Consider the following 26,528-nt stretch of genomic DNA (forward strand, 5'->3'; position numbering starts at 1 on the left):
CATGGTACCATCCACTTTCTATCACTAACTGTCCAAGAGAGGGCAGAGAGAGCCTTCATTTTGACTTTCCTGTGAATGAGGACTACCAACATTTAAATAAGAGTTTGGTATGATCAAACTGGTGCCTTTTGGGAGGAGTACGGTTAGCCCAAGGGTTAAAAGGAAGCTATGCTTTTGTTGCAAGAATGCTAGAAATTATTTACTTGTGAACATGCTGTCTGTACACCCAGTGCACACATGAACTGAAGCAAGAGCTAGAAGACAATAAACGAACTAGTGTGAAAGGAAGTTTGGGCTAATTTTACCTCTTGCCTCACTTTCCTTACACCCCCAATGAGAGAAAAACCAACAGGTTCTGTTTCGCAGAGGAACCCTGGGGCCAGCCTGTTACACAAGAGGCTGGTTCAGTCCCTGAGAGCCTGAGGCTCTGGGTTGGTGCTTCAGTCAGTACAACATCATCTTCTCCTCCCTCTCACAGTTGTAGCAAGCATGAGCATAACATGAACTGAGGATCGAGCCCTGAGCCTTGTAGAGCAAGTTTAACCAAGTAAATTCTCCCTTAATTCAGTCTGGGAAATTATGAGCACTGCACCTGGTATGTTAATGGCATGCGATGGGACTGGTACAGCAACCTTCCTGCCCCTTGCTGTTACTCACCTTAAGTTTGCAATTCAGCTGCCCGGTTACTTCGACTGAGCATAAGAAAGGCTGGGTAAAGTAAATAGACTGAATGAGCAAGATTACTGCTCAGCACAGGATATTCAAAGCCTGGGCTTTGCAGTCCAAGACCTGAGGTTTGGACCAGAGTGTAACGCTGCAGAAGTGTAACGCTGCAGCTCCAAGGGACAGGCGGACTTACCGAGCCACACAACTTGACCTCTTCCTCAACAGCATTGATAGCTTGGGTGGTTTTGTTCTTTTTAGTGGAGGGCATTCGGGTATCCTGGTAGGAGGGACTACATAAGGTAAAAAAGGTACAGACCCCTGCAGCTGATACAGCTTTTTAAAGAATTCACGGTGGCAAGCAGTTCATTAGCTTTATTTGGCTTTGGATCAAGCCCCAGGTATTTAAATCGTACCTTCTCCCTTTGTATTAGTTTGACATTACATAGTTTTTTATCAGCATCTGTTCTGCTCTGAAATGTGAGCTGATTTATACCAGAGCAATTTGCAAGGCGGTAAACGGCTCAGGGGATGAGTCAGTCTTTCTGATGTAGATTGTTTACAACTGTATAAATGAGGGAGGTTATCAGGTTGGGACAGGAAAAAAACTGGGTCTAAACAAGGTAAAGGCTCCCTCTCTACTAGCATCTCCATTTCAAAAACTCTTTGAGAAGAGCCTGCCAGAAGCAGGCATCCAGCTCACACAGAATCACAGAATCACTAAGGTTGGAAAAGACCTGTAAGATCATCAAGTCCAACCATCAACTAACCCCCCCATGCCCACTAAACCATGTCCCGCAGTGCCACGTCCACACGTTTCTTGAACACCTCCAGGGATGGTGACTCCACCACCTCCCTGGGCAGCCTGTTCCAGTGCTTCACCACTCTCTCAGGAAAGAAATTTTTCCTAATACCCAGTCTGAACCTCCCCTGGTGCAACTTGAGGCCATTTCCTCTTGTCCTATCACTTGTCACTTGGGAGAAGAGACCAACACCCACCTCACCACAACCCCCTTTCAGGCAGTTGTAGAGAGCGATGAGGTCTCCCCTCAGCCTCCTCTTCTCCAGACTGAACACCCCCAGCTCCCTCAGCCGCTCCTCATCAGACTTGTGCTCCAGACCCCTCACCAGCTCCGTCGCCCTTCTCTGGACACGCTCCAGCACCTCAATGTCCTTCTGGTAGTGAGGGGAATGCACGTGTTCCCGTCCTTTAAGAGGCCTAGATGCAGCATCCAGAGAGCAAAGCTGTAACTGGGATCCAATTGGTGCCTATGGGTACCCTGCATATCTGCCGTGCTGTCTCCCCACGGGCCCCGCTGACCTGAAGGCTGCCTGCAAGGTCTCTGTGTAGACAAGAGCTGGACAGAGCTGTCAGTTCAAAAATGGGTGGTGCGTTTCACATATCCCAGCACCAGCGTGTCGTGCCTTTTTCCGAAAACTCCCCAGCAGATTTAAGGTATCGTCTTCTTCAGTCCCAGGGAAAAATAATGTTCAACCTTTTGCGTGGGGAAGAGAGGAACAATCTTCCCAGTATCTTGTCCTTCCTTTAAAACATCTACATACCTTGGTTGTGTCATTTCCGTTCTCAAGACACCTAATCACTCCCTCCCAGTTCTCTGATTATGCACTATAGAGCAATTGAGTAATAAAATACTTAATTAAATAGCCATATGTCTTTGTTTTACCCTTTAATTAGATAACTCGGAAATAATAATAGTTTCTCACCAACCTGAGGGTTTCATTCATTCCTTCTCCAGATAACAGGAAGTAATTTATCTTTTCCTACTGATACTTTTCCAAATCCCAAGTCAAATGAATCAATTCTGATTTTAAAGTCAATCAGAAATAGATACGCTGACACCGCACTGTTATCTTCATGAGTGAAATCATGAATTCACACTCTGATAACAAAGCAGCACAACAAAAATTCTCTTTTTAGGAATGACAATTTCAAGGTAATAAGTCTGATTTTTAAAATATAAAGCACTTGCTGCAATAATTACCTAGTTGACTAAAAGCTCCAGAAGACTTATTTATAAGAAGACTTACTTTATAGTTTTTTATGAAGTGCTTTGAAATCCAGTAATGAAAAATGATGTGAAAACAAAATATTTCTGCATTTATAAATCACCAACTTTACAAAGCCTTAAGTCAGACAGAAGCATTAAGGCACTGTTAAATATTTAAAATAGCTTAGCAGCTAATGGATGCTGAGGACATCTGATGACTATTCAACAGTCTTTGTGTGATATTTGCTTGGGGCTGTGTCTAGCCCAAAATGGGTAAGCATTCACACTATCAAAATTGCTTCCATGGAGAGATGGTCACTGTGGTCTCTTCAGTACCAGGACCAGTTTTATGTTGCCAACTTATATAGCATTAGCGGACTGAGGTCCTAAATGAAGGTGGACATAAACCTCAGGAAACTCAACAAAGACAAATGTGGGTGGTCAAAGACAGTTCTGTGTCTGGGAGGGAGTAAATCCAATTCAGCAGGACACGGGGTCAACTGCCTAGAAAGCAATTTGGTGGAAGAGGTGCTGGGGTCCTGGTAAACAAGTTGAGTAGCAGTCCTCCGAGTGTCCCATGGCAAAGCTGTGTCATCAAGAGCGCAACTGGCAGGGTGAGATAAGGGAACCTTCCTTGCCCTTTACCCTGTGGTGGTAAGAACCCATCTGCTAGTGCTGGGTCCAGTTTGAGCTCCCTGGTATAAGACAGGCCCTGATGTACCAGAGTCCAGGGGGGGCCACCAAGATGATCAGGGATGGAGCACAAGACATATGAGGAGATGCTGAGAGAGCTGGTTCTGTTCAGCCTGGAGAAGAGAAGGCAAAGGGGGATCTTATGGCTGTCTACAACTGCCTGATGGGAGGGTGTAAAGAAGATGGAGCCATCCTCTTTGCAGAGCTGCACAGGGACAGGATGAGGGACAAGAAGCAAAAGTTCCTACAAGTGAAATGCCAATTAGGTATAAGGAAAAAAAATTTGCTATATGGGTCATCAAACACTCGACCAGGGCATGAAAAGGCTGTGGGATATTGAAGATATTTATCTCTCGACTGAACAAGGCCCTGTGCTACCTTATCTAAGTTGGCCCCTGTTCAAGCAGGGGTCTCCAGATGTTCCTTCCTACCTAAATTATTTTGTATTTATGCGATTCTGTCTGGATTTTTGTGTGCTTCACTAAAATAATAACAAAAAAAAAATCATTAAACACTTGTAAAGGAGCTAGGAAACCCAGTTCTGTTTCCAAATCTGACAGCAACTTGCTGTGCAACCTTTAGTAAATTATGTAAACTTGGCAAGAATGGGTTTGTCATGTGCGAATTCAACGGGGATCTGTTGGTTGAGAGTGGAAAAAGGGAGTGAATGAAGGTAGAGTCTATTCCCGGTAAGGGGATCCCATACTCTAGGGATAGCGGAATAATAAGGGTGTTCAGTGCTTCTGTTAGGTAGCCTACTCCCAGCCCTCTAGCTGAGGGAACCTAGGGCTTTGAGGTATCAGACAGCGATCTCCATTTACAGACTTCTGCTCAAAAATCTAATAGAATCACAATATTTTAATGATCCTGGAGGATTTTTTTATTACCACATGGAAGATTCAAACATGGAAGTGATTTACACAACTCTGCCACACAGACCCTTATCCTCAGTGGTTTCCCAGTCAAATCCCAGCACCAACAGCACTACTTAGTGTGCTGCTTCTGGCTGTAACACCACAGTTAAGATTGCATTAGTGATTTGAATATTGTTACTTACAATAGCCCAACTGAAAATAAATGCTATACATATTTTGCCACAAGAAACAATCTCTGTGACCTTGAAATCTGGACTGGATTGAGAAACAATGGAAAAAATATTATTAATATTATTAAATACTATCTCTCAGAAATGAACTCCCAGAAGCTCGACCATATCAAACCTAGGAAATCTGAAAAGCTATGAAGTATACACAGTTTTCCTAAAATGCCTTTGTACAAGATCATCCTGCACGGTTGTAGCAAACTTTCTTAATCTGTTGGGGCCTTTACTAGTCGAAAGTAAGTTATGACAGGGAATAGCAAGAAAATTCCATCCTGCCTGAGTATCTTGTAGTTACAGAAAGTATAGGGGGAAAGAAAATAATTAAGTAGTCTCCTCCTTTCCCCAAATAAGCAAAGAAAAGAAAGGTAAAATCCTGGGTACATAGCTCTTCTGCCACTCAGTTGCACTCATCTGTGCTTGCCACGTAGTTCTGGCGTTAATTCATTATTTGTTGTTCCAGTCCACTGATAGGCTATGATTTTTAACATGGAAAACGATCTCTGAAAGAGTGTGAGTGTGAAGATTGCTTTACGTTCATCTTGTCCTGGCAAGCATGAACTAATCAGTAGTCTGTGCACCTGGAATGCATTCTTTTTCTCATGAATTTTACAGAGCAGATAGCGCCAGTGGAACTTGACTTCAGGCATCAAAAGCTGAAAAATAAAGAGATTAGGGTTGCTGGGGTTGAACAACAATCACTTTTCTGAAATGCCAGTTACAAAAAGAGGAAAAAAATTATAACATAGAGGACAACTTATGTGGTGTCTTTGAAAAGAGGCACTGAATGTTATTAATTCACATCTCTTTTAGCAACCTTTACCTTGGAAACCTAAAAACCAGCAAGACAAAACCAGAGACTGCAAATTGCCACACTGCCCCAGGGATATATGCACATCTGTTGAATTTGATAGGAGTCACATGTATGTGTACTTGGGGTAGCTAGCATTCAGCTTCTTCCTGCAAACACTGAACTTCTATTAAAGTTTAAATTAATTCAGAGAGCTTGGTTAAAAGGTCATAGTACACCTAGCTGCAATGTTCCTACAGTTTTGGGAATCAAACCACAGGCAATCCACAAAAACAAGCCCAAATTTAGGTACCAGCTGGGAGGCAGAACAAATACGCTGCAAAGGAAACCCAGCTACGCAGATGTAGAACTCCAGCTGAAGTCACCCTGAGCTTTACTGTCCTGCCAGGACAGGAATCTGTACCGCAACAATGGATGAGAGACGACTGTTCATGTAAGCGATGTACGAGAGAGAAATTTCTCTTAAGTAAGGCTTGCAGAACTCATTTTTATTGTTGTTGGTTTGAACGGACCATTGAAATATGGAACTGTAAACATATGTATATGTGGTCAAATATCTGTAAAGGAACGTAAAGCCTTAAAGGTGCATAGAAAAGCTTTAGTGGAAAAAAAAAACCCTGCAGAACTTATTTCAGCTGTTCTATTTGTTTGGTTCTTATATTGGGCTGTAACCTTGGCTTCAAACTTGCTTCCCAGTGATGCGCAGCTTTCTGACAAAACCACACACTTCTGCCTTTTCAGTGCTCACAGGCTCTGAGTGAGGAGCATACATTGTTCTGTGCTGCAATTAAAGTGATTCCTGTGCTTGAAGTTATGGGCATATGTACCTTGGCCAACCATAACTGCAGATGGCTAATTGGCATTGAAACCTGTATGTTATTCTGTTAGGGGAAAACAGTCTGAGTTGTTTTCTTGCTTAGGCCTCATGAACAGAAATGCTCAGTGAGCTGTAGCTGAGGGATCTTCTATATCGGATTTTATGTGGGAAGTGGGGAAGACAAGAAGGATTTTCACATCCCTACCAGCTGTAAGAGAATGCTGAACTTTGCACTTGTAAAGTATGTAATTTTCCTGAAAAATTAGTGAGTATATTCTCCTCTTCTTTGAAATTAAGGAGTCTTTTCTCCGATTTCAGTGCGTGGAAACTGAACTCTCTCATTCCTCACCGTCAAAAGAGGTGGTGTATTGTAATTTCAATGTATTGACTTATGTAATAGTGCATTCCGGTTAAGCAAAAATACACTTTGAAACAAGAAAGGGTTTATGTAAAGGTTAAGTAGTATCAAGTATCTGCAGTGGATACATTAAACCCGCAAAACCTTAATTGTGTGTCACAAAGCCCACACTGCTACCAGTAATGTTCCAGTTGCTTGACTGGTAGAAATTCAGATTATCCGGTATGTCCCTTTGTGCTATCAGAAATTTCCCGTTATCAGTGTTACTGTGATAACCCCGTGCCACGGAGGGCCAGAGGTTCATTAAGGTATTCTTGTAACTTCAGAGGAGCATTAGCCTAGCCTGCAGGGTTGCTTTGATGATCAATGATACTTACTGTAGTAGTGTGTGTATACATATATACACACATACATACATATATATATATATACACCCTCTGTGTGTGTGTGTGTGTGTATATATAAACATAATCCTTTTCAGGAACCTGGCCCAGAAGGTTGCTGTGGGAGGTGAGAGGATGACCAGGCCCAAACGGCTCCCTGCTGCTCCGGGCAGCCTCACCAGCGCACGGGCAAACCCCCGCTGCGGCCTGGGAACCGAGTGCTATTGCGAAACGTTCACGTGAGCTTAGCGCCAAAGCCCGGGCACACAAACCGCAGCCGGGGGCGAACCGGAGGGGAAGTACGGCCGGCGAGGCCGGCTCCCCGCGCGGGGCCTGCCGCGCCCCGTCCCGCCCCGTCCCTAACTACCAGGCGCCGCCTCAGGCCGCCGTGAGCATGCGCAGCGCCTGGCGCGGAGCACGCCGGGACTTGTAGTCACCGCGCGCCTGTGGCTGCTGAGCGACTCGGCGCGTGCGCAGATCCCACCCGACTTTGTAAAGTCGCTGCCTCAGGTTGGGCTCGCACCGGCTGCCATCTTGGCCGAGGGACGGAGGAGCTGCTACGCCGCCGTACCCGGTGAGGGGAGCGGGGGTCCGCGCTGCGGGCAGGGCGGAAAGGCGGAAGCGGTGGCGGCGGTAGCGGTGGGGACGGGACCCTGTGGGGCGGCTGGGCGCGGCACGGCGGCCCCGCCGCTCTCCTCGACTCCGGGCGGCCGTGGCGCGGCGGCGGAGGCAGGGGCGCGCGGGGGACGCCGGCGGGTGTGGGCCCGGCTTCTTGAGGGGCTTCTCGCCCCCGGGAGGGCCTCGCTGAGGGAGGCCTTCCCCGCCGCGCTGCCTCCCCGGGCCCCCGCGGGGGCAGCTCTTGGGCCGGGGGCCGGGCTGGGACGGCAGCATCGTTCCTTCTCCGGGGCACGGGGCGGCGGTCCCGGGACCCTGGCGCTCCCCTGCGAGGGCTGCTTGGCCCCGCCGCCCCTTCTCCGGCGCTGCCAGCCTGCGCTCCGGAGCCTTCTCCGCTCCGGCTGGTGTGGGGGCACCTGCCCGGACCCCGGGCTGGGGTGCCCGTTCCCCCCAGCTCTGCATCGCTTGCTCCGGTTGTTCCCAGCAGTATTTGCTTCCCCTCCCCAGTCGGACCCTGCCATCCTTTCCAGGCTTCTTGTCGCTGAGATCAGCTTCTAAACCTTCGCCTTCTTCGGGCCTTGGGGATTCGCTCCCGTCAGAGGCTTTGCTTTCCGGCAGTCGTTCAGTGGCACAGCCTTCTTTCCAGCCTTTGTAGATTTAACTCTCTCTAAGGAGTGCGTCCCCTCTGTCCTGGGGTCTCCTTCCAGATTAGGCGGCTGCTGCTGCAGCCGCTTTAGAAGGGTTCGCTGCCTTTGTCTTGTCAGGGTACAGCCGTGCCTTGAAGTAATGTTTCCTAGCGATAAAGCATGGCTGTAGCTGGAGGTTTATACTGAAGTGTGTTCCCTCTTGTAAACACAGCAGAATGGCAACGCTGGTGCCACCGCTTTATTTTGGAAACACATACAAGTTCTAGCTGTTAACCCTCCTGCTTCCAAATGGGGTGTCTTTGACCTTGTGTGGCAGTAGTAGGCAGATAGAAGAGGGTGTTTGAGGATGCCTTTGTCTAATTGGCTCTGATATCCAAGAATTCAGCTTGTTTTAATAGTTGTAATTTGTGATGTTAAATTGACAAAAGAATTTCAGATCTGTGTGTGATGCGGAGAGAAAGGCGGGTGTAGCATTTGGGATATCTGTTGTCATTTGTGTGGCATCCTTTACCCTTGAAGCGTCAGAAAATATCCCCAGCAAAACTTACCTTTATAGCTTAGTTAGAATTGTGGAAATCGGAAACCAGGGTACTGGTACTATCTTTTCCCAATATAGTATTGCTTTTTTTAGTGGGTTTCTCATTGTTTTGTTTGGTCTCTGCTACCCTGCCACTCATCCTTTCTAAAGAGAAAAGGAGAGAAATCTGGACTGATATTTGTAAGGAGACAGTCTGTGTCAAGAGAACGACAGTAGATCCAGCTATTGCTTGCTTGTATTTACCTGAAAAAAGATGTTCAAGAATGAAACATGAACTGCAAGCTGTCTTCAGTTCTGAGGATTTTAATGCATTAAAAAAATATTGTTTGAAAAAACAAATTTAAATTCTTTTCTCTCTTCTTACAGTGAAAGTCCAAAGCAGTTCTAATTTAATTACAGTTACATTGCTCTTTGCTACAGCCGCTTAAATCTGAACTTGGTCTAGCGTGCATTCTTAGTTGTGGTTTGGCTGACAGTTTTAATCACTACACTGAATGCATTCACCTCCAAGTGATCACTGGAATAATATGTAGCATTCTGATCCAAAGTGAATTTTCTTGTCTTTAAAACAAAGAACTGATACAGTACGTGTGAAAGATGATGTTGCAGTGGAAAATAACTGAGACTTCTGAGTGCTAACTTTGAAAGCTTCTTACAGATTAAACAGTTATTTTGGGGCTTGAGAGAGATTGAGAGAAGATTATTTATATGAATTTATTAGTTGAGCAGCATCACCTCATTTTCTTCCCTCAATTTTCTCTCCCTTCTTAAAGCTCTGTTTCTTCTGTGGTGAAAACAGACCTGAAATATGAAGTTGTCTTGTTTCTTTGTTTCTAAGTTTCAAAATGGTTTGGGGAAGTTAACTACAGAATAAATAAGCTAATAGGAAGACGGGTAGTAAAGTAGCATGATGTTTCTTTTGTAGAGTTTAAATTAATCATTGTTTCTAAGAAAGCTTGCCTTAGGACTGCTTGAAAAATATGTTTCATGAGAGATTTCTAAAATAAATTCATTTTCTTCTATTTTACAGCATATGCAATAGACAAGTCACTTCTCAACAACATTATCAGTATCAGTTGATGATAGCATCTAAACAAACATCTTTTGTAAATTTAAGCTGATTAAACAAAGTGGTAAATGTATTCAACCATAGTGCAGTGCTTTTCATGTTGCAGCAAAACCAATTTGATTTCTCCTTAAAAGCCAGGGAAAGAGTCTATAGGGTCAGAGCAGAAGAAAAAGCCCTTGCAAATGGTAATGCTGAAGCTTCTGGGAGTGCTATCACTGATGCTGTTTGTTTTTTAACCCAGTTATGTTCATGTAATACTCTAATTTTTGTCAGTCTGCTGTACTTGTATGTAATTGAAGGAACTACTTTATGCCCTTATACCTGAGGAAAGCAAATACATGTGCATAACCTAGAGGAGAGTATTTGCCTCAGTTGCTTGCTGTAACTGTACTTTGCCCAACTACAGAAGCACTTTGAAGTGTGTGCTTGCCTCAGAAGAGGAAGCAGAGAAGCCATGATTATAATCTAGTTTGGGAGTATTCTGTTTTTCTAGATATTTGCTTTTTACTGTCTCATAAATTGAGTGTTTTTAAAGGTTTTAGGCAGTCCTTCTTGGGCTTGGTTTGGCTGTTACCTGAGCTAATTCTGTGACCACATTTTGGAGAGGGGAAGGTAGTTTTTTTTTCTTCATCCCTGTCATCTGAAGAATAAAGCGATGAGGATTTGAGCATTTTCTGTAAGTGACTGGCATTCAGGTTTTACTTACTGTAGTGCAGAGTTGCTGCAGTTGAAGGATTGATCTTTTTCTATATAAGAATTACAAATTACACTTAATAGAAATGAAAGTATTGTAACAAACTGGGAAGGAGCATTTTAAAGAAACCAAGGCCCTGTTTCATATGACCAGCTCTTAAGTTATGCCTGGAATTTCTACTTTTCCTATACTGAGGCATAGAAGAAACTTCTTGGTAAAACATCAAGGGCAGATTTTTTTTTCCCCTCTGAGGAAACACGATACTAGATCTTGTTATGCTGGTTATTCAAATAGTTTTTTAAAACTTGGCAGTATGTTAATATGCTGTTCTTTTAAGAAAGTTTTATTACAGTCCTCCCATTTAGAAACTGATAATGCCTGCCTTCCACCCGCCTGCCTGAGCTATTCTAAACTGTGCTGGTAGGAGAGGCCTATTGTTTCAGTCATGAACAGAACTACTTACATGTTTGCATTTAGATCATTGATTTTGAAGTCCAGAGCTTAGACTCAAATGGTATTGTTGTTGAGCAAGAAAAGGCCTATTCTTTTCAGGTGGATTGTTAAAGTTTCATTGCGTGGAACGCTGTTTCTAATTAAGAAGTGAAAGTTAGGTGACTTACCTTTTACCTGAAATGTGCAGATCTCAGGTTTTGGATTGGGTAGGTCATGAAGCTGGAGCTTTCAAGAAGAGAGTGTTTATATCAGCCTCTATACAATCTTCATGCTCTCTGTTTTCTGTTCTTTGTAAGTCTAGCTTTTTGTCAAGAGTAGCCTTTAGACATACTTTTTTTTCTCTCTTAGTATTAGCTAGATAACCTTGTAATCTTTTTAAAGTTTAATAGTAAGGAAAAGAAAGATCAGTTAAGGTTTAAAGTGGTCTTGAATAGAAAAAGACATAGTAAATGTCTATAATCTGGTACTGATTTATTCATTAATTCATCAAATGGATAGCCATCTGCAGTGAAATATCCATCAAGAATATAAGATTTGTGACTGGGAGCATGTTCATTTACTCAAAAATAAAATGGGCTCTTTGATTCCTTCAGTTTCACATGATTGTGATGGAACTTTTGCCTGTGCAAGTCATTCGTAAGTGGTTACTGCCCTTTTTAGCTTTGCCTCGTCCAGTACAGTGAAAAAAGCTAAGGAAGACCTGATGCTGAGCAAGTTGAAGTGTATGTACTGAGATGTAGAAGAGTGGATTGTGTTAATTTTTTAACATGCTTTTGGTCAGTATCCATCCCTAGTGTCTGCTCCTGTCCCCAGTGCTAGCTGTCTTTTAATTATGTATTAATAATAATTACTCTTCCTTGACAGTTAGAGAGGTCAGATACCCAAATTTTTATTACTTCACTGCTGGTTTCCTAAACATTTGAGTGGAGTAAGACCTGTTGCTCCAAATAACTGTCTTTGTAGTTCTCTGACACTTTAATTTTTGCTCTGCCAGTGGCATAAGCTGCTCTTCTCTTGATTTATTTGCAAAGCAGCTAGATGGAGTGAGTTCATTCTTCTATAAGGATTCCTCAACTGTGAAGTTTTTTTTTTACTTTGGCTTGTCAGAGCCTGAATTAATTGACCTTTGGATCAGTCTGATTAATAGGGCTTACCTCTACAAGTGCGTGTGTGCCTTGCGTGTATATGGATGTGTGTATTTCGTACTGCTGTAAATAGATCATTTCAAAGACTATATGAAAAATGTGGTGATTAATACATAAAAATGTTCATAAGGTGATAATGTGTTTGGTCTAATCTTTAACCAGGTGTGCTAACTTCTGTGAAAGTGATGAGCTGCATATTTTCACTAGATTTTACCTGAAGTTGGAGACCCTTTCCTATCTATTCAAGTTAAGACCTCCTGGGGCGATCCTGCATATGAAGGGCACTTCACTCTATAAAGGAAGTGAGAAAAAAGAAAATACAGGAGCTTGGAAGATAAAAAGTAACAGTGTGACACTGGCATGTTTTCTGTATAGGGATAGCAAGGCTGCTTCTATTCTTAAACGTATGCGATTCATCCAGTGGATGTGTTGTCGTCGATGATGCAGTCTTCAAAGCAGCTTCTTACCCCAGCTGTTTGAAGGGGAATAATGTGTATAATGATAACAGGAAAGAGGAGGGAAATGCTGAAGGTTTAGGAAAACACTCTTGCTACCTCACTCTATGTTTAAAAAGTTTCTGTAGCTATCCAAACTAAATAGCTGTCACCTGTGTTTTCAGGTTTTTTTAATGTTGTCTTATTTAGTAAATACTGGCCATGTGTAACATTTCTAATTCCATTTAAAAGTGTTCATCACGTAAAGACACAGAGGAAAACTTACCATCAATGGGCAGTACTTCTGCAGATAATTGGTGTACTCCATTTTGTGCTTGTTAAATTGAGTTTACTGGTAAGACGTTAGAATATCTTTCTTGTCTTTTGCAAACGTGGTATGTGCTGTATATTAGAATGACCAGTTTCCAGAGTAATGCTACATTTGTTAAACATTTGCTTGAACCAAATCTAGTTCAGGTCAATGAATAAGCTATCACAAGGCAACGGTGTTCTCATTGTTCTTCTTTTTGTGCACCCATTGAATCAATGTATTTAACCCCTGTTCTGAAATCTAATTTGGGCAAGTGGATTTGCTCTGTGTGGAAACCTGTTGACATTGGTGATGGTTTATTTAGGTATTCTCTCAATGGTTTAAAGGTTTTAAACATAGTCCTGTGAGGTGTGGCATATCACTCCTTTTTTCCTTTCCCTTTCCACCCCTTATCAGGCCCTCAGAACTACGAGACTTTTATGGCATTAGTGACAATTTGAGTTATTAAAGCAAAAGATAACATTTAAGAAAAGTCTTGCTTTTGTCTGGGATGTGAATGTCTGAACAAAATAATACTGTCCTGATGGTGATATTAGAGGTGAAAATGCTTTCAGACTAATGTGTGTTCGCTTTGAATCTGTGAACTTCCCAGTGAACTGCACGTTTGAGTGTAGAAGATACCAACAAAATGAAATTCACAGTTAAGGGTGGACGACGTGGGAGTTGAGAGGGGAGGGACTTTGCAGACAGTAATGATAGGGATAGAATCTATTATGAGAGAAGGGTTGTGCCACAGCTGGAATTTCTTTGCTCTTTGGAATTTCACTTCCTATTTTTAAAATAGTGAACTCCGTACTTTGTATTCTGTATTTCTGCCTTTGTGACTTACAATCAAATGCAGTAGGGTTCTTACGCATTACCAACTAAATAAAAACAGTGTCTGAACAAAATTTAGAACAATTGTCAGAACTCCTCATGTGACTTAGACTCAGGGTTTGTATCTGGAAGTATGCTTTGCTGATTGAGGTCATTACATAGCGTTATAACCCTATGGGCCTATACTTTTACTCCAGTATGCGAGTACCTTTTTGGTTTGCCACATAAGGCATGGACAGGTAAGCCGTGAAGGGTGAATTCACACTGAATTACACTCCTTGTATAGAATTCTTTGCTAGGGCATGCAAAGTGTGCCTATTTTATTAAAAAAAAAAAAAAGTTTTGCAGTTATCAGGGTCCCTAGGCTTTTTTTTCCTGAAGGTTTACTGAATTGGTGCAAAGATAGGGAAGGACTGTGTGACTGGGAGGAGCATAAAGGGGAAGGTGAGACCACTCCTTCAGCAATATCAAGCTGCCAGAGTAGAACTCGCCATCTGCACTCCCCTGATAGCTGCAGCAACTGTATTGCCATCGCTCTTACTGTACAGTTACCTCTGGCTTACCGTCAAGTTTTAGTTTAGGAGACAGTTCTAAGCTTCTTCACAGACCTGTGGGCTTTAAGTTGTATCCCTGCAGTATGGCGATTCCCTTGCAATTGAAGGATGCAATTAATGCTTGTTGTTAGCAGATAATCCTGTTCTTTTTTTAAATGTGCAATTGTCAGTTCTTCATACAGAAGATCTAGGATGTAAAGGCTGAAACCTTCATTCAAAAATGTTATTTATTACTACAGTTGGAAGTCTTGGGTAATCCAAGATTTCAGAGAAGTCTACTTTATCTTCTGATACAGGGCAAAAGGGCTTTAGGGCAGCCCCACAAAAAGAAAGTGAAATGCACGTGCTGAGAATATTGAAATAGTGGTGCAGTTCTAAGCCATTTTTTTCCTACAGTTTCTGTTTCATTTTTCAGAGAGGCATGAGCTGGAATGTAGCAAGCAGTTGCATTTTGCGGGGTTGGGATGGTTGTGTTGTCTACTCCCGTCTGTGCTTTCACGTTGCCATCTGGTCCCTCGCAAAAGATTTCTAGGAAGCAGGTGATGGACTTCCGTTGCAATTAGAAAACATGGAAGATGATTCCTCTGGAACTCAAGATTTTGCTTGCAGCAGTTTGCAGTTTTAAAACAAGGCAATAACCCATAGTAGACTTTCAGATACCTCAGTGTTTACTTAAACAATCTCAATTTTTTTTCAGAAATTCTCATTTCCATTACATTTTTTGGATTTGTGTGCTTTAATTTAATGATGCATAATTTAGATTGGAAAGATGCAGTCTTTATTTCTGGCTGGCATTGAATGTAGCACACAGGAATATTACTTCATTTTGTTGCAAATACTAGATTTCCAGTTCTAGTTTCTTCGACTAGTATTCAGAGAAGCGGCTTATTTTTCTTATGGGGCAATGTATGTAAATTCATACCTTGATAACTAGTTAACTGTAAGGATTTCAGTGCATTGGCTATAGAAGTTCTTGTTCTTACAGCTGAGTCAAAGTTTTAATGAAGGGCAACCGTGTCTTATATCATCTGATTTGCTAAAGCAAGTACAAGCAGCAAGTGACAAAGAACTTTCTTTTTCAAGACATTTCAAATAATCAGCAAATTTCAGATTTGTGGTTGTCACTTGTAGTAGAGAATGATTCATCATTTCTTTGATGAGCCTTGCCAGGTTGAATTGCAGATCTGTGCAGTCTGTTTCGGTTTCATTTATTACTCAGGTACACACAGGAACAATCTGTTTAGCAAGACAGTTTTTGTCAGGTGATATCATTTGCCAGTATCTTTCTGCTGATACCTCCATGGCCCTTTTTATCTGTGTTCTTGGGAGCAAAGAAACGGCGGTGTATCTGGGGCTCTCTTCACTGTGATACCCCAGAGGAAGGTACCTTTGTACACATGTGAACCTTCATCTGTCATCAGTGCTATTGAACACTCTTAAAACAAGGTGCATTGTGTGCTGTACAGTTCTGTACAGAACATACTAAAGAATCAAGTTTAGGTGAATGTAGATACCAGCATTATTATGCTTTTAAAAAATGTAGCTGCTAGATTTGAGTCTTCCAGGTGACAGGATCTGGTTTTGGTTCTGGGTTTATAGGCTGCTAGTAAACAACAGCCTTTCACAAGGCTACTTTTAAAAATGTTCCTTAAAACAACTGCAATAGTGGGTGAAGTTGTCATTCTTAGTAATGAATACAGGTAACAGTGTAATTTAGTGGTCAAGCTTTCTGCGTTTTTTCCATTCCCCCCAGAATTAAAAACTTTATGTAGGTTTGTTTGAATAAGGGTGTGTATGAACCATTGATAATGAATGTAGTGCTGAGAATGGAATGGGGAAATATGCTGAAGCAAGCATTGAGCTGTAAACAAGAAGAAAAACTAATGGCTGGAGATTACGAAATCCCCTGTAGATGCTGTCCTCTGTTAATAACTGAATATATAACTGCTTCTAAAGTGACTTGTTTAAAAGCTGCAAGGTGGATGGTGAAACAGAAGGTGGTGGCCTTGTATTTTGTTTTACTGTGAGAGTTTATAATATAGATTGTTTCTCACTGACACTTGAAAAGTAATGCCTTTGAAATACATTTAAAAACAGCTGTAATACAAAAACGCTAGTTTTCTTCTGATGCCGAATCACTAAATAATCAGTCAAATTAGTTAAAAGCTCAAGTGGTTCTCCAGCATACCTACTAATATCAGTCCTTCATCTCTCTTCCCATGAGCATCAAATTAAGTTCTGCAGTTTCTGAAATTTGCTCATGAAGGTTAATGATTTCCGCCTTTTTAATTGGAGAATAATATAAAACTGTAATCTGAACTGTGATGGTGTGTGGGTATTTCTGTAATAATCAGGCAGGGGAGCTAAATGCATGCACTGGGAACTGTGAAATGAGTGAAAGCTAGTGGATGTGTTAAAACCATAAGGCTAAAGTGGTAGAAGAGCACATTGATGTGAATTTATCAGCTTGGTATGCAGCTATATTATGCCTGCATGATCAAGTTACCTCTATATATTACTGGGATTTTTGGCAGCAGTGTTTTTGTCTGGTTTTAGTATCATAAGGGAAACTCCATTGCCATTCTTTCACACAGGGGTTTGGATTAATATATATATATAGATACCTAGGTGAAACTTCTAGAAACTGTTAGAGGATCAACATCCTTTAAGTGACACTGCAGCCCAAATTTGTCACATATGGGATATTTTTAATGTGAAATAGAGTAATTAGTTTGATTGAAAGTACTGCAGAGATTGGGACAAGGCTTTATAGATGCGCGGGAGAGATATGGAGCAACATATGGGTAACTGTCCAGATTTGCTCTGGAAAGTTATCACCATGTGAGTTAAAATTAAGGAAATTCTTAAAGGTATGAATAGTTAGACACCTGCCAATAGCAAAGTAAAATGTCTTTTTGAATGACCAGTGTATCAACCATGATATTTAATGACTTCCCCATCTCTGACATTTATATAAACCATGAAGGGATACCACAGGTTCCAAGGCAATGTTATGTGAGTGCTTTATGAGGTTTCTTACCAGGGCAAAAGAAAATTAAAATAGGCCAGGAAAGCAGTGTGCATATGAAGTGTACAATAGCATTCTTTGTGTTGGGACAGTTGAACTTGGCCTTGATTTTTGCATGGTTTTCAATTTCAAGTTACCTGATTATCATTAATTGAAGCTAGCTAACACTTTGGTATGTACAGTCTTGGACATTTTGTAGAATTGACTCAAGCTGTATTGCTTTGCTCTTTATAATAGAGAGCATCAATAAGGTAAATGGAAGTAGTTTTTAAAAGTTAGAAAAAATACCTAGTGTAGGCTTGTGCATTGCATTTTAATTATAGGACTTGGGAAAAGCTGTAGAAATTAAAGTAGATGACACTGCAGGTGAAGATTACTGAACCTGAAGAAGGTGCATGCTGGCTTATGCAGTCTATGCCTTTCTATTCAAACTAGTAAAACTTAAGTTGTAATCAATAACTGGGCACTGAAAGGGAACCTCAGTTTGAAAAAATTTAAATCTATATAACCAACATGATAGATGTCTCTTTAGAGGAGGAATCTGCTACAAGACAGAGGCCTAAAGAGAACAAGCAGGAAGAACAGGACAGGTACAACAGGAATTGCTGAGTTTGCTTTAGGGAAGTCAAAGAATCGCAGAATAATTGAGGTTAGAAGGGACTTCTGGATATCGCCTGGTCCAAATCCATCTGCTTATAGCAAGGCCAGTTAGAGTGGTCAGTAATGTGTTCAGTCTGGTTTGGAATATCTCTGAGGATGGTGACTTGGCAAGCTTCTCCACTGTTCAACCACCTCACAGTAAAATAAATAATTAAGTCCCTTGTTTTTAAGTGGAATTTCCTGTATTTTAATTTGTGCCCACTGCCTATTGTCCCATCACTGAGCACTGCTGGGGAGAGTCTGGCTTCATCTTTTTTAACCCTTTATACCCCCTTCAGGTATTTATATACACTGATAAGACCCTCCTGAGCATTCTCTTTTCCAGGCTTAACAATCCTAGCTCTCTCAGCCTCTCCCCATATGTCATGTTCCAATCACTTTATCATCTTTACGGCCCTTTGCTGGTGTCACTCCAGGACGTCTGTGTCAGTCTTCATTTGGGGAGCCCAGAACTACACACAGCAGCACACCAGATGTGGTCTCACCGGTGTTGAGTAGAGGGGAAGGACCACCTTCCTCATCCTGCTAGTGATGCTTTTCTTAATGCAGCCCAGGATGTTGGCAACCCTTTTTTTTTGCTGCAAGGAAGCATTGTTAGTTCATGCTCAACAGGACCAGTGTTTTCTGCAAAGCTGCTTTCTGTCCAGCTGTGCCCCAGCCTTTACTGGTGCATGGGTTTATTCCTCCCCAGGTGCAGAACTTTGCACTTCCCTTTGTGGAACTTTTGTTTCATCAGCATATTTGCTGAGAGTGAGCAGGTCATAAATGAAGACGTTAAACAGTATTGGCCAAGTATGTACCCCTGGGGTACAGCACTAGTGACTGGCCTCTAACTGGACTCTGTACTGCTGATCACAACCCTTTGAGCTTCACAGTTCAGCCAAGTTTTCGATCCACCCCACAGTCCTCTGTTTGGCCCATGCTTCATCATCTTGTCTATGAAGCTGTTATAGGAGTCAGTGTCAAAGATGATCAGCATCCACTGCTGTCTTCTCAACTACCGAGTCGTCTTGTCATAGAAAGCTGTCAGGTTGGTCAAACGTGATTTCTCCTTCATAAATGCATGCTGACTAATCCAAATCACCTTCTTGTCCATAATATGTTTGGAAATGGCTCCTATGAGAATTTGCTCCCTGACCTTCCCTGGGATTGAGATGAGACTGACCAGCCTGTAACTTCTTGGATCATCCTTCTTGCTCTTTTGAAGAAAGGAGTGACATTTGCTTTTTTCAGTACCCAGCAATGTGTAGAGTCACTCAAAGGAGTTGAGTGACCTTTTCACTTTTACATCGCACAGTATGGGCTTCACTGAGCTCAAACATGACTTCAGAGATGTCTGATAAGAAAATTTAGTTTTAACAAATGATTTTCTCTAGCGCATAGCATGAATGGGAAAAGAAACTTCAGTATTTTAGCATCTCTGTAGATGCTTAATACTTGTTGAAATTTATCCTCCCTGTAAAAAGAAACATTTGTATTTGTACAGATAGTGGTACTCAGTTACTGGTCTTCCTTCCACATGAAACAAGTGGTTCTGTGGTCCAACTCATTGCTTAGGCCTCAGAGAAACACAATCTGTTATCCTATTTGAAGACACAAATACTTTGTGCTTTGTCAGAGCTTTTTTTTACCTACAGCATTAATAATTCAAGTTAAATAGATATATGATTTAAATGCAATCTTCATCTCTTTGACTAAAAAGATCCTTATTATTTACTTAAAATTAACTGCTGTAGTCGTGTCTTTCCAGTAGTTTTGCAGAAACAATTTTCTAGCCTAGATTTTGTTCAGAAGAAGGGAAAAAGCAGATCTATCCCAGTGATGGAGAGTGGGAAACTTCGGAGTTTCTTTTTTATATTTTTTATAAACGTAAACTTTCTGTGAAAGAATCTCCTCTGAAACTGTCAGAACAGAGTGAAAGGTAGAAGTCTTGAAACAAAGTGACTAAGCATGCTCATGCATGAAAATACCTATATCCACATTCACAGAATTAAATACAGAGAACAGAAGTAATGCAAAAGGATGAGGTTGAGTCAGTGGGCATAACTTAGACCTGTGGACATTTTCCATAAGGCCAGAATGCATACCAGAGAGGAACAGGTGAAGGGGAAACAGGGAATGCATCTGCATTAGTGTTTTAATTGTTTTAATTTGGAGAAGGAGTGCATTTTGGAAATTAATCTCCTGATTGTTCTCCCAGACTGCACTTTGATTTGGCTTGTGCAGTGAGCTTGCATCAAGGAAGCTGAATTGCTTTTGGGTGAAACTAAACTGGAAGCTGCAGTCTAGCTGGTATGGGGCTGTAGGATCAGGGTAGAGCTGTTCCAAAATAAAACTCCAGAAACATGTGTGATGTCGGTATTGGTTCTACGGACCAATACTTACTTCCTAGCTCCCCTTCTATCACGTTGCACTGTTTGCTGTTGTGGACATAGTGCAGCAAATCAAATTAAGGAAGGTATAATGAGAGTTCAAAGACTTGTCATTGCTGGAAAAGGCTGTGGCCATTCTAAAGATGCCATAACAACAAAGAGACAGGTCGACTACCGTATTTCTGAAAGGTGTGTGCAAGGAGTTTTTAGAAAGATCAGAGTACAGGGGGTGAAAAATGGGTCTGTCGCAAAATAGGAATCTGTTTTGGCAAGTATTTTCCTCAGTGAAGCTTAGAAGCCATAAGGCAACACAGTAAACCAGTACAAGCTAAAAGGGAATAGACTTATTTTTAAATACAACTTTTAGAAAGGACTTTTAATTTTTTTTTGAATATGTAAAATATGAACAAGTGTAGAAAATGAAGAAGCAGTGAAAGTCTTCAAGAAGAAAAAAGAAACAAACCAAAAAGAAACCTACATGAATAGAAAGGGAAGCATTTATATGGATTTTTATTGATAAAGGTGCAGGGAAACACACATCCTAAGGTGTTAAAGGAATAGCTGTTACATTCACTAAACCCAGAACTATCTTTGGAAAACAGTTAGCTGGAGAATGCTTCAGAAGGAGTTAGCTTACAAGCTCTTCTCAGTCTTTCAATCGAGAGCCATATGAAATGAATGCACAAACATATACTGGAAAAATTATTACACTTCTAAGAATTAAATCGTGACAAAATAAATCTTGTAATATAAAATGGTTTTTTTTCGAACTATTAGATTTGCCCTCCGGTTCTAGTAAAGCAGTTTGATTTACGGTTTACATGAAATCCATAAATTATCTTGACTGTGAGAAATCTCTTATGAAATGACAGCTAGCCTGTAATTGAACTTGATTGGAAGGTGACTGTTTAGTGTAGAAGAGACAGTTGTCTTTGGAGTTCACCTGTTTCACTTTATTCACTCTATTTTTCCGTATTATTGCAAATATCAAGAGGAATACAATTTCTGAGGAATGCATCTTTAGGTAACTTCATGTTAAATATGTTTTGTTTCTCCTGATGTGTTGTTGTAGCATTATGGCAGGGATACGTGAAAGGCCTGAAATGTTAGGAATATAAGGCATTTGTGCACGTTTATGTGTTAGGAAAATAGGATACGACTTTGTGTACAACCACAGAGCCGTTCACTTTGTTATTGTATCTGGAAACTTGAATATCTTTTGAGATACCTTTATTACAACTTGTATCTTGCTACTAGTTTAGTGTGCTGAACGTTTTTATGAGACTCTGAGCAGCTTGGTCTAACTTTGAAGTTGGCCCTGTTCTGGGAGGATGTTGGACAGGATGACCTCCAGAGGTCCTTTCCAGCCTAAATTAATGTGTGGTTCTATTAAAAATAAAAAACATTTGGGAGGAAATAAGAAAGTAATTCATAGAAGTGTGTTCTCATTTTAAGATAACTCTTGTTTCTTTATATGCTTCTTCACTAACACATTTTCATTTGTTATTTTCAGATCATTTTCAGATAGTTTTTTTTAAATGCATAGCATAGGGGAGAACAAAAATATACGCAGGAAGGTTCTGAGAGATAAGATATAAATGCTGCTTGACAGTTGTTTAGACTAATGTTCAGAAACATCTGAGAGTAAAACCAAGCAAACTTTTCTCATCCTGCGTGAAATTGTTCACAGGGCTTTGTACCATGGCTTTAAAGTCACTGACTGTTCTGTGTATTTTGTCTCCCTGTCCTTAATTTTCTAGGCACTTCATAACAGGCAAAATTTTGGGGTTTATGGTGTATTTTTTATCTTGCAAGTTTTGTTCATGTGTTTTATGTGAAATAACTTCTAATCCTTGAATATCTTTGTTTTAAATATGGAAATGTTAATTTGTGTTTTTCCTGACTATTTCTACTAACTAATTGCATTTCAGGAAAATTGCTAAAACTGCAAAAAGATGGGTAAAAGGGAGGTGATTAGCATCAGGCAATCATCGGTTAATAGATTACAAGTAAGAAAATTGCATGAAGGGGAAAAAATAACTTACAATTTTTACTTAATGTGATCACCCAGAGCGAAAATATTAAGATTATTTCATTGCCCTAATTAAAAATTAATTGAATAGCATGAATAAGTAGCTTATGGCTGTGGATTTGTGTGACCATCTCGTCTCACTACTGTGTCACGTAGCTAAAGCAGTGATAACCAGAGGCCTCCAGATAAATCCTTTCCTTCCCCTTCCCATAGCAACAGGCAGGAAGAGACTTTGGCTAGAGTTCTTTGCAAGATTTCTCTTTCATGCTTTCATGGTAAGGTCCACAATAACCTGTTGCTAACACCAACATTAGTATTTGGCAGATGCTCAAGACTGGGATTTTTGCTTTGTAGGAACTTCTGAGCCTCAGAGCCAGCTGAAGTGTAAACATAGCTAGCTGTAGGGCTAAATGAGATTTTATAGGGCAGTCAGAACAAAAAATACTGCTGGTTTTGGTAACTCTGTGTGTTGTAACTATCTTGGACTTCTCTTCAATGCTTCTTTGTGCTCAAAGTTGTCCTTTGTGGTAAAGTTTGAGTAGTGTTGAGAAACATAATCTCCGAATTACAAAACAAATGCATGTATTTCTACAGTTAGAGTACAATCTTACTTAGGTAAACCATAACCAAGGCTGCATGCTGTAGAATATTCTGTTTATGAAACAGCTGCAATTCAAAGAAAGCACTAATGCTTTTGGATACTTGGTCAGCTTGCTGTTAGGGCACAGTTTAACAGTGACTGCTTGTAACTATCTGGCCACACTGTGTGCTTTTCCCTTGAGAAAATTCTCTTCCAAGGTTACCATTGGAAAATGTTGTTTATACTTTCTAGGTACTTTCTTTTTAGAAACCTGGAAATATAACAATGTTGTTATATTTCCCTCAGCAGGAGGGAGGAGAAAAGAAGATTGAAAAAGCTCATTAGTTGAGATAAGGATGTGGAGATCACTCACCATTTACCATTATGTGCAAAACAGACTTGACTTGGGGAGGATTAGTTTATTGCCAATTAAAAATAGGGTAGGATAGTAAGAAATAAAAACCAAACTAAAAACACCTTCCCCCCTCCTTCCCCCTTTTTTCCAGGTTCAACGCCAGTCCTTCATTCCCAACTCTTCTACCTCTTCCCTGTCCCAAGCAGCACAGAGGAATAGGGAATGGAGGTTGCGGTCAGTTCATAACACTTTATATTTGCCAGTCCTTCGTCCTCACACTTTTCCCGTGCTCCAGCATGGGGTCCCTCCCATGGGATACAGTCCTTCAGAAACTTCTCTAGTGTGGGCCCTTCCCATGGGCTGCAGTTCTTCATGAATTGCTCCAGTATAGGTCCCTTTCCATGGGGTACAGTCCTTCAGGAGCAGACTTTTCCAGGGTGGGATCCCCATGGACCACAGGTCCTGTCAGAAACCCTGCTCCCATGCAGGCTCTTCTCCACGGATTGCAGCTCCTGCCAGGAGCCTGTTCCTGTGTGAGCTCTCCACAGGCTGCAGCTTTCTTCAGGGCATCTCCACCTGCTCCAGCGTGGGGTCCTCCACAGGCTGTGGGGTGGATATCTGCTTTACTGTGGTCCTCCATGGGCTGCAGGGGGACAACCTGCTTCTCCATGGTCTTTTCCATGGGCTGCAGGGAAATATCTGCTCTGTTGCCTGAAGTACCTCCTCCCTCTCCTTTTTCACTGACCTTCGTGTTTGTATAGTTGTTTCTCTCCCATTTTCTCCTTTCTCACACAGCTTCTGCACAGTGTATTTTACCTTTTCTTAAATATATTATCACAGAGATGCTACCAGCATTGCTGATGGGCTCAGCTTTGGCCAGTGGTGGGTCCGTTTTGGAGCTGGCCCTGTCCGACATGGGCACAGCCCCTGGTCTCTTCTCATAGTGGCCACCCCTGCAGCCCCCCCGCTACCAAAACCTTGCCACGTAAATCCCATACAACCACCTACTGGGGAGACAGGTTTGGGGCTAAATTTGATTAGTTGTCTTTGATAAGTAAAAATGTTCTGTACTCATACCCCTGGGGATTTGTTACTCCATCAAGAAAAGGCAACCAACAGTCATTTTAAAAACCTTGACCTATAAGGTAAGCTTCTGGAAGAGGGGGCCTAGGAAAATAGTTTTGTCCATCATGAAATGGATAAAAGAGCACAAACCCTTCCAGTCCACAGATTGTAACATTGGTCTGGTTGTGCACTACCACTGAAAAATCTTCCTGAAGCCTCATCACAGAAGCATTAAGATGAAACTTAGTTCTGAGTCAATGCAGTATTGTGTTGAAACTATATTATTACTGAAAAATTTTTAAAAACAGTTTAAAAGGCCAAAATGAATTTCTAAAAGCAGTGGTTTGTAAAATGCAGGAGTGAATCCAGCTGATGTCCAGTTAATATTGGTAAATCCATCAGTTTAAAAATCTGTTCAAGTTTGCAGTAGTTAAAACAATGCCAGTTTCACTGTCTTCTCCTCTGTCTTCCTCATATCAGTTTAATTCTCTCTACTCTGGGTTAACATGCATGCCAAGTTTAATATATCTTGTTTTCCAATGGTGGTATTTAAGAACCAGTCATTTTAAGTATTGCTCTATTTCTAAGATTACAGCAGTGAACCAGTTTTAGCTTAGTGGTTTGCATATATGAATTGTTGTCCTCTTTGAAATGGATTGTACCATGAGAAGGAAATGGCTGAAATAAAAATAGACTATCTCTTTGTTTTCACAAATGGTTTTAATTATCTTGTGCAGCTCTCTGCAGTGGCTTTTCTTGCCAGGCTTTTTGGAATCAAGCAAAAGGCATATGATGTTCATGTACGCTTTTGTCTCTTTTCCCCTTTGAGTGTTTCTTAAAAGTTAGTAAAAGCTAACATCCTTTTAGTTAGGAAGGATATTCATTGGCAAGTTATCTGAGTTGGTGGCAAAGCCTGTTTTGTCCTTTTTGTCCTGCCTGCCACAGTTTTAGTCTAAGAACAGCTTGTGGTTGGGGAATTACTGATGTACTACTGAAAGGGGAAAAAACTGTCACATTATTTTTTCCTTTGAATTTTGTATATTGCAGTACTGTTTCTTTACATGTCTTTTCTCCAATTCTTTTATTCAGTATCAAATACTATATGTATGTAGAAAAAAGTAATGAAATATTTCTGCAGAAGTGCAGGTTATACAAGTGGGCTTCTTGGTGCATAGAAATGCTAATGAATGAATTCTCTATAATTTTGATGTAAGTCTTTGGTTTGAGAGGCCTGAAGACATAGTTTAATTTGGATTGCAAGCAGCGTAGTTGGAAGCATTTTTCTCTGCAGGTTGAAGCTGATGGACCAGTTTTTCTAATCTGCACAATTTGCATAAGGAACATTGGTGATCCCTGGTATTGAGGTAGAAGTTACAGCTTGATTATCACTCCGTGTCTGGCCACAACGTTTCCAGAGTTACCCTGTCTTTCCTTGGGCAATCTCTTTGTTTTGATAGTCAGGTTAAGTGTTTTTCAGCTTTTCTGACTTAGAAACTTTGGATTCAGAAGAGTTTCCCATGTTCAGGTTTCTTTTGAAGTGGTAGATATTTAGGAGAAACAAGGAATTAGCGCTGAGGATTAGTGTTGCATAAATAATTGTCCAAGTGTTTTTAGGAAAGATGTTTAAAGCTGTTAGTCTGTAGTTCCTTAGTCTTTGCTACAGCAATTTAAAATCTGTTCATGACACAGAATACAGCCATCTTTTGATCTGTTTGTAGGATATCAATATGGTGTCAGACTGATTGTCATTTATGTTGTGTATGAGGGCATAGGAAATTAGTATAGCAAAACTCAGTGCGAGACTTTACAGGGGGGGAAATGTACTTTTGAAGTCTCTAATTTTACCCACTCACACTCATTCTCTCATACATTTTGTTTACTCTTTCTTTCACATTCGTGTACACCAGGATGTTTTTGTGTGTGGTATAGCCAGTGTCTCTGTGCAACATGGAGGATGGAACTAGTGGTATCTGTCAACTGCTTATCATGCTTCGGGTTCCTTTTTGTGACAACAAACTACTGTATAGATGGATATTTTATATCTTTTGGGAGTCAAAAGTTGTTTTATGCTAGTCCTTTGCTTTAGAATCCGGCTTACTTCAGCCTCTGTAAATCCGAAGTGGAGGCTAATGCTAGTTGTTTTTTCCTGATTTGGAATATCCGTATCGTCACAGCTACAGTATGTTTTCCTGCTGGGCTAACAGGAAAAGGAATGACATACATGATGTGCTGTAGCCCTGTTGGCACTCTCCTCTCTTCAAAGCACAGGCTCTTTTGCTGGCCAGTCATCTGTGCTGTAGTCTTATC

At 41.1% G+C, this 26,528-nt stretch overlaps 1 protein-coding gene across 1 annotated transcript in view; it reads left to right on the plus strand.

Annotated features, from left to right (window-relative positions):
* Positions 1–7,375: 7,375 nt before the first annotated feature.
* Positions 7,376–26,528, plus strand: part of ITCH (itchy E3 ubiquitin protein ligase) — a 61,286-nt gene continuing 42,133 nt past the window's right edge. Inside the window, exon 1 of the mRNA XM_059827354.1 lies at positions 7,376–7,407. The gene's annotated coding sequence lies outside the window, so the exon portion shown is untranslated. The remainder of the gene's footprint in view (positions 7,408–26,528) is intronic.

The sequence above is a fragment of the Gavia stellata genome, chromosome 20, assembly GCF_030936135.1.
Source record: "Gavia stellata isolate bGavSte3 chromosome 20, bGavSte3.hap2, whole genome shotgun sequence".
Taxonomy (NCBI): domain Eukaryota; kingdom Metazoa; phylum Chordata; class Aves; order Gaviiformes; family Gaviidae; genus Gavia; species Gavia stellata.